Source organism: Mercenaria mercenaria, chromosome 12, assembly GCF_021730395.1.
Source record: "Mercenaria mercenaria strain notata chromosome 12, MADL_Memer_1, whole genome shotgun sequence".
In the NCBI taxonomy this organism is placed as follows: Eukaryota; Metazoa; Mollusca; class Bivalvia; order Venerida; family Veneridae; genus Mercenaria; species Mercenaria mercenaria.
In genome coordinates, this window is record NC_069372.1 from 9797703 (window position 1) to 9806509 (window position 8807).

The window sequence follows — 8807 nt, forward strand, 5'->3', positions numbered from 1 at the left end:
AATACAGTGGTACTGTTGTGGGGCTTAAGAGAGCGTGACAGAACGTGGAAATCGTTGTAGAGCGTTTTGCAGCTTAACAGACCTTAACGTAGCGCATCAGATCTTGATGCTCCATCGTATGGGGATCTTGGTGAACTTGGAAACACGATTCTAAGTTCCACTAGATCTTGAGGCATCCTTACTTAGTTGACGTTGGAGCCAACATCTTCACGCCTTAGTTCTGTAATGAAAAGTTCAGGGTATTGTCCCAGTTGGTGCCTTCGGTTTCCACTTAACTATGGTCTCACCCAGCAGGTCTTAGGCTTTCTATTTCTTCTTCTCCTTCCTCTCCCTTCTATCCTGCCCTGTTCCGTCCCTTGTTGCTGTTGTCGACGAGTAACTGTTATAGGCATACACGAAAATTGCAAATTCAGCATATTGTTCAGCTCTTTGATGCATAGCTCGTTCCTCTTTAGAATCTCTGCAGAGAATGAGAGGATGACCAATGCCTCCTATTTATACTTCAATCGTGCTGAAAACGTGACAGTCTTGATCAAATCGTGGCCATAAATCGGAGGAGAGCATAACAAAACGTGATAACGTGAGGGATCTAAACAGAACGTGACAAAACGTGATAGCAATTCGTGGATATCGTAAGAGAACTTCAGAGAACGTGATGAAAATCGTGGCAGATCTCGACCAGAATCCTGATGATTTCGTAATAAAACGCTGCAGGTAGTAACAAAACGTACTGAGAGCGTAAGAAAGCGTAGGAAAGCGTAGTAATACAAAATTCGTGCAATAAATCGTGAAGCTCCGAACTTTTCTTTAAATCGTGGACATCGTGGCTAAGTGTAAACGCAGCATAAGAGGTAGATATCTCATAGGCTCCAACTCTGGTTCTTAACGCCTGCACAACGGCATTGGCTCCATGTCGTATATCAAAAATATAAAAAGACGACTGAAAACAATCAGTATGCAACTTTATTTATTTTGTAATTAAGCATGCTTCTCAAATATTTCTGTAAAATCCTTATGTTGTACTAATCTAGGTGGGGCTATATGGCCAAAATGTAACTTTCGTTTAGAACAGACTATTTCACTACACACAAAAGTGCTAACGTAAAACAGTGAATCGATCTTCATATATGAAATTACAGTCAGTTTTGAGTGGAACTATATGGTCCGTTTATTTAAATACGGCTCCAAACAGTTACAGAAAAATAGTCTTTCTTTGATTTTTAGCGCCACCTCGGAAAAATCATTAGCTCTTTATTCCACTCACCATCAAATAGGTGGAGATGGTGTTCACCGCCCATTGTTTCTTAGTATCCAGTTGCCTAAAACTCACCGACTCTAACACCAAAACATGAGACAACAAATAAATAATATTTTTAGTTTCCCCCAAAACACAAAGACCCTGATACCCTCCCCTGATAACCTCTTACACCGCCCTCAATTATTTTTTGTAAATTCTATTCATATTTCTTTCGTTTTGCAATTTTTCGTGTTTAGTATATCCCACGTTTTCCCACACGCTAATAAGTAAACTATCTGTACATTTTTTTCTACCTTATTCACTGTTTTCTGTGTGTGTGTTCGGGTTTAACGTCTTTTTCAACAATTTTTCAGTCGTATAAACGACGGTGTCTACTTGTAGCAGTGAGCACAATGCCCAACTTTATAGTGCTGCCTCACTGAAATATCACGCCGTAGACACGTGGCATGATACCCCACCCAGTCACATTATACTGACATCGGGCTGACCAGTCCTAGCACTATCCTCTTAATGCTCAGCGCCAAGCTCAGTTTTCTGCAAGCTTATACGACATGTATATATATAATTTCCGGATACACCACCATGGACCCTTACTTCTCCTATAGTTATTTTTATGCCCCTGAAGGGAGGCATATTAGTTTTCAACTGTCCGTCCGTTCGTTCGTTCGTCACAACGTTAACTTTTTGCCTGAAGGCACTTTACTCGCGAACCACTGCACCTAGGACCTTCAAACTTCACATGCTGATAGTACTTATTGAGTACAAGACCCCTACTGACTTTGGGTTCACCAGGTCAAAGGTCACCAGGTCAAAGGTCAAGGCGCTGCGGGGGCATTTGTCACCATTAGTGACAGCTCTTGTTTATTCGAAAAAATGTCTGAAATAAACCCTGTAATATTAAAGTCCAAATTTAATGAAATGAAGTCAACTTGTAAGGATTATTTCCCAATTTAAACAGACTGTTCTTAAGAAGATTTGAAGGTGTCAGCTCAGCCACCTTCATCAATCAGAATTATGTTTACCAAATAACGCAACAATATTTTCAGCCGAGACAGAAGCCTTTGATTTAGCCCTAAATTTAATATCAAAATATAGTGAAGAAAAGTTTATTATCTTTTCCGACTCTTTTTCTATTTTACAGTCTATTCACAGCCAAAATACGGAAAATCCTATCAGTCAAAATATTCTTCTCGGGGTTCATGCACCATCTTTCATAAAGTCTATAATATTTTGTTAGATTCCTAGTCAAGATGGTATTTATGGAAATGAGGATACTGATATTGCAGCAAAGAAATCCATCTCATTACCACAAGCTAATTTGAAATTACTATATACAGATTTTAGACCAGATATATACAAATATATTTGATCTAAATGGCAGTCACCTTGGTACAATGTTTCGTTCAATAAACTTCTTGCTATTGAACCTACTTTAGATGAATGGCACCAAGGCAACAGATCTGTTCGCAGAGAGGAAGTTGTTACTAGTATTTGACGTTGTCGAAAAGTCACCCGTTTGACTCTTTCTTATTTTCTAAACAAAGATCAACATGAATTTAAATATATTTTAATCGACTGTGTGGACTCGACTCCACAGCGCAGTACATACTATTACGTTCAGTCTTTGAAAGAGTTGTTTGAAAAAGTTTCAATCGGAAATATTTTATCCTTTTTAAAGCAGATAGGGATTTATCACCAAGTCTGAACATTATATATTTTATTCACAGCTTTTGCAATATCATTATGTTTACAACTGATATTTTAACACTATATATGTATATACGCTTTTGACATAAATGATTTCAGATATGCTTTACCATTTAAGTTTTCAATATGACTTCTCCACGATATATGATTTTTTTTCACTGACTCACTCAATTAAATGTACATCGGATTGCATCGTCTAAACGAATTCTTTAATGAAATTTACATAGGATTGTACTGTTTTAACGAATTCTTTACATGTCCAGAAATGAGACCGTGTTTTGAAGAGTATTGTCCCTTGTTTATTAAGCCAAATTGCTAAAATTTGATTGCTTCCCTTTATACCATTTTAACTATCTTGATAATCTTGACACACTACACTGGTTTTGTTAATTAAGGGTATTGCATCAACATGGAATGCAACTTTTTACACAAGCGGAGTTTTTACCTGCCCGAGGCTATTTGCAGAATACATAACATTGTAATTTCTTCAAATTGGTGATTTTGAACGATAATCGGGTTTTTGTTTCAAAATTGAGAGTCGGATCTTTCGGTTATATCTTTTAACGGCAAAAATATATGTGAATCATTAATTTAAAGTTAATAAATTAAAAAATATATTTTCTAAAATTCACAGATTTTTATTCAAACATGTAATTTAAAATTATTTTTTTATTTAATTTTACAAACACTGAATTAGATCGACGCACATGTATATATCTGATATGCATAATATTTGCAATTTCTTCAAAATGGTGATTTTGAGTGATAATGTGGTATTCGTTTCAAACCAAAAAGTATAAAATACAATTTTTTAGCTCTTTGTTTCAAAATTGTCGGGAAGCATGTTATTCCAAGTACTCAGCGTATTTTCTATATATGTAATTTTCATATAGGGCGAAATTTATGTGTATTTCGAGTCTCCTTGAAAAAAAGTGTCTTTTCAATTTAAAAAGTTTTTTTTTTTTATATTATGGATCCGTGGCCTATAAATGCATTTTACTTTTACATTGATGTAAATTTCGATTTTGAACGGTAATATGAATTATAGAATATAACTTCATATCCATAATTTAGATTTTAAGTTAAAGGTGTTTAGGCAAGAGCCGTAATAATTGCCCCTGGCCGCGGGGCATGTCAGACAATCAGACACTAATCCAATGATTAAATGTGCATCGGATTGCATCGACTAAACGTATTCTTCTATTAAGTCTTCATCGGAGTATATCGTCTAAACAACTTCTTATTGTATTATCTAAGCGAATTCTTCAATTAAGTCTGCATCGAATTACATCATCTAAACGAATTCTTCAATGAAATTTACATACGATTGTACAGTTTTAACGAATTTTTCAATTAAACATCGAATTGCATCTTCAGTGAAATTTACATACGATTATACTGTTTTAACAAATTATTCAGTTAAATCTGCATCGGATTGAATTGTCTAAACAAATTCTTCAAACAAATATCGACCCGCCCGCTTAGCTCAGTAGGTAGAACGTCGGTCTATGGATCGCGGGGTCGCGAGTTCGATCCCCGGGCGGGGTGTATGTTTTCCGTGACTATTTGATAAACGACATTGCGTCTGAAATCATTAGCCCTCCACCTCTGTGGGGAAGTTGGCATTTACTTGCGGAGAACATGTTTGTGCTGGTACAGAATCAAGGAACACTGGTTAGGTTAAGTGCCCGCCGTTACAGGCAGAATAATGTTGAAGTACGGAAAACAAACAAATCAAACAAATATCCGTCGAACTACTAGTATACTGTTGAACGAATTATTTCATTAAATCTGCCTTGGATTTTTAGTTAAATAAGTATGTTGAAATATATTTACCTCTTAAATTTATACATTAAATTCAATGTCATTACTGTCAAACTCTATTATGATAATATTTAAATCATGAAATTTTTCTATTGAACCCTAAATGGTGTCAATAATGTACTACTTTTACGTATGCTAGAAGTAGTGCCCTCCCCAAATGGAAAGTTCAATATTTGCCAAAACCCTGTTTTTATTCAATACGTGCTAAAACTTTTTATTTCATTAATATTGAATTGAAACCTATATTTGTACATTTACATGTTCCAGATATCTAAATAAACAATGTATTCATTGGGAGAATATGTGTCATCTTGAAATGTAAATGGATCTGTTGATACATAACCATTGCGTAAAATGATGAAAATTCACAAAAATATATCAATTGTTCATATGGAAGACAAGAGCTGACGAGATTTTTTACATTTTCTTAATTTATATATTGTTTGTTTGCGTACCCATCAAAATCACTGCGGAAATACAATGTCAATGATTTCCTTCAAAACACAATCCGGTATTAGGTATTATTGCTGAACGTTAGCTTCATGATTGTGTCATTGTACCAGAGAGTTAGGCATGACAAAAACACTACCTGAAAGTGAAGAATAATGACAGGCAACACTACCTGAAATTGAACAAGAAGGACAGAAACAAAACTTTAGAGTGAAGAATAATGACAAAAAGAACTACCTGATAGTGAAGAACAATGACAGAAAACACTATCCTAGACTAAAAAAATGACAAAACCACTTCCTGAATGTGAAGAATAATTACAGAAAACACTACCTGAAAATGAAGAATAATGACAGAAAAACTTCCTGAGAGTGAACGATAATGACAGAAAACACTACCTGAGAGTGAACAATAAGAACAGAAAAAAAACTTGAGAGTGGAGAATAATGACATAAAGCACTATCTGGGTGTGAAGAGTGTTGACAGAAATACTACCTGAGAGTTAAAATAATGACGAAAAACAGAGCATGAAGAATAATGACAGAAAACATTACATGAAATCGAGGAATAATGACAGAAAAACTACCCAAGAGTGAATAATAATGACAAAAAGCACTACCTTGTTGTGAAGAATAATGACAAAACAATGCTACCTGAGAGTGAAAAATAATAACAAAAACTGAGAATGAAGAATAATGACAGAAGACATTAAATGAAATTGAAGAATAATGACAGAAAAACTACCAAAGAGTGAATAATAATGACAGAAAACACTACTTGATTTGAAGAATGACGGAAAACACTACGCGGCTGGTAAGGATAAAGAAAATACTACCTGAGAATGAACAAAAATGAAAAAGTACTACCCGAGAGTGACGGATAATGACGGAAAACACGACGTGAAAGTGAGGACAAATGACACTAAACGCTGTCCGAGTTTGAACAATAATGACAGAAAACTCGACACATTAGTGAAGAACAATGACTAAAAACACTTCATGAGAATGATGAATGTGACCCCATAAAAAAACTACATGAAAGTGAATTATAATGACAGAAAATACTATCTGAGTGTGAAGAATAATGACAGAAAACACTACGTGAATTTGACAAAAAAAAAGACAGAAAACAAAACCAGATAAGAGTAATTTCTCTCTTCCTGTATAGTTGCTGAGATATTGTTTTGTAAATTATTCACAACTGGAAGTTACTATGTTGCGACTTAGACTATCTGCGGTGTACATGTTTCTCTAAAACATACGTACGTATACTGTCCATAACACACAGAACCACATGTGAACTCTTTTGCAATTCCTATGATATGCAAATGTTTTATTAAAATGTCGAGAGAAAATAAAATGATACCTGTTTATCATAAAAAAAAATCAAATACCGCGATGTCGTCCTTTTGTAAAGTAGGGCCATTCGCATATTGTGATAATGTTTATTTTTGTCATTATAGTACTTTGACGTTTTACAACACTCCCGGCGAAGATATATCTTTGTTATAAATATAATCATATTCTTTATTTTACGGCTGTAAATTTATTCAAATATGATAATATGGTAATGAACGTAAATATTTACATTTCTTGATTTATTCCGTTGATCAATATTTGTTCTATTTATTGAAAGTTAACAAAATAATTACCATAAGTACTAATTGACAGGTCATCTATATAAGTGGCAGATATATGGAAAAGTAAATAGAAGTTCCCATGAAAAAACATATTTACCGGTTTCTTCATTGTTTCAGCAGTGATCATGATATGCAGACGTAAGACGTAATGAAAGGATCTTATAGAAAAAGCATTGATATCGGAGGTAAGACATTTCGTAAAACAGAACTATACCATGTTGATATCAGTGCAACTAAAGGCTCTTCCTCACTGTATCTTTGTTCTATTGTTATTTGTGTGTGCATTACCTGAGATTCCCAAACTGTATTTCTATACAATATATGAAATATACAATCAGTGCAATATCTATCAAATTCCACACTGCTACAATATGATACGATGCGATACGATACACTGCCTTGCAGTACACTACAATACAATGCAATTTTTTTTTTCTTTATTTCGATATTGACAACATGGTAACAATAACAACATTCATGATTTTATATTAAAATTTATCAGCAAGGTAAAATATAATAAATATCATGAAATATGCATTATGTAATGAACTATGTCGGTACAATACAATGCGATACAATACAATACAGCATAATAAAATACAAAATTTTGTTTAAAGTCAATATATATGTTGTGAGCCTGCGTGCGTGTGTGTGTATGCCTTAAACATTTTAAGCTACTTTGATAAAAAAAATGTTTTCAGATAGTTAAAGTACATTGCAGAGAGGTATGTGTTTGACACTGGGCCCTTGTGAATCGGAACACATGTCTTAATTTAAACATGGAATGTTTGTCAAGGCCAAATGTTCTGGCTCAATTTAGCAATTGTGAAAGTCATTTTCACAAATTTAACAATAGATCTATGTACAGTCAGTATCAATTTAGTAATAATTATACATACTATTAAAAACCGTGTCTTTTGTAAACGGTAAGTTCAATATTTAGCCCCATTTGTATTCAGTAAATGTCAACTTTTTCTAGTCCATTCATATTTAACTGAAACTTATGTTTACACATCTCATAAGGGCATTTAATTTCTTTATGAAATATCTAAAGAAATATGGCATTTATAGACGAGAATCTGTCATTTTGAAAGGGAATTAGGTTTTTATATGTTTAAGTTCATTGATTTTGGCTTTGTAAAATGTAGAATCATTCCAGGCATAATGCCATTTGAACTGTTAAAAAATGAGGTCATCTATAACATCGCTACATCGTCTTAAAACCTCGATGACAAAATATTATTGTGACCTATATCAAAACTAATTAAATGAAAAGGAGGACTTCCGATCTTTTATCTTTTCAGATAATTTCGAATAATATAAATATAGGCGCAATTATTTCTTTTACAGCACCAGACCACTCATTCCTCTATGACATGAGACAGACATCGTTTTCGGACATTCGAAACATTGTATCATGCAAGAGGAACTACCAAACAATTAAAACTTCATTTCGTTTCTTTTTCAGTTGTTTACCCAAATATAACAAGAGATTTTATCCTGGTAAACTCGATGTTTTCATAGGATTGTATCCATTCTACATGTACATCTTTGATACTGATACCAACAAAGTGACGTCAAATACTCAGATATTACATATAAGATCAAACCATCCTTTCCAAGTGTTAATTTCCGCATCTGATTAACATAGTGCATCTGATTATACATATTGCATCTGATTTTACCTTCTACATCTGATATTACTTATTACGTCTGATTTTATGTATGACATCTACATTTACATACTGCTTCTGATTTACTTATTGCATCTGATTTATGTACTGCATCTGATTATACATATTGCATCTGATTATACCTTCTACATCTGATATTACTTATTACGTCTGATTTTATGTATGACATCTACATTTACATACTGCTTCTGATTTACTTATAGCATCTGATTTATGTACTGCATCTGATTTACAT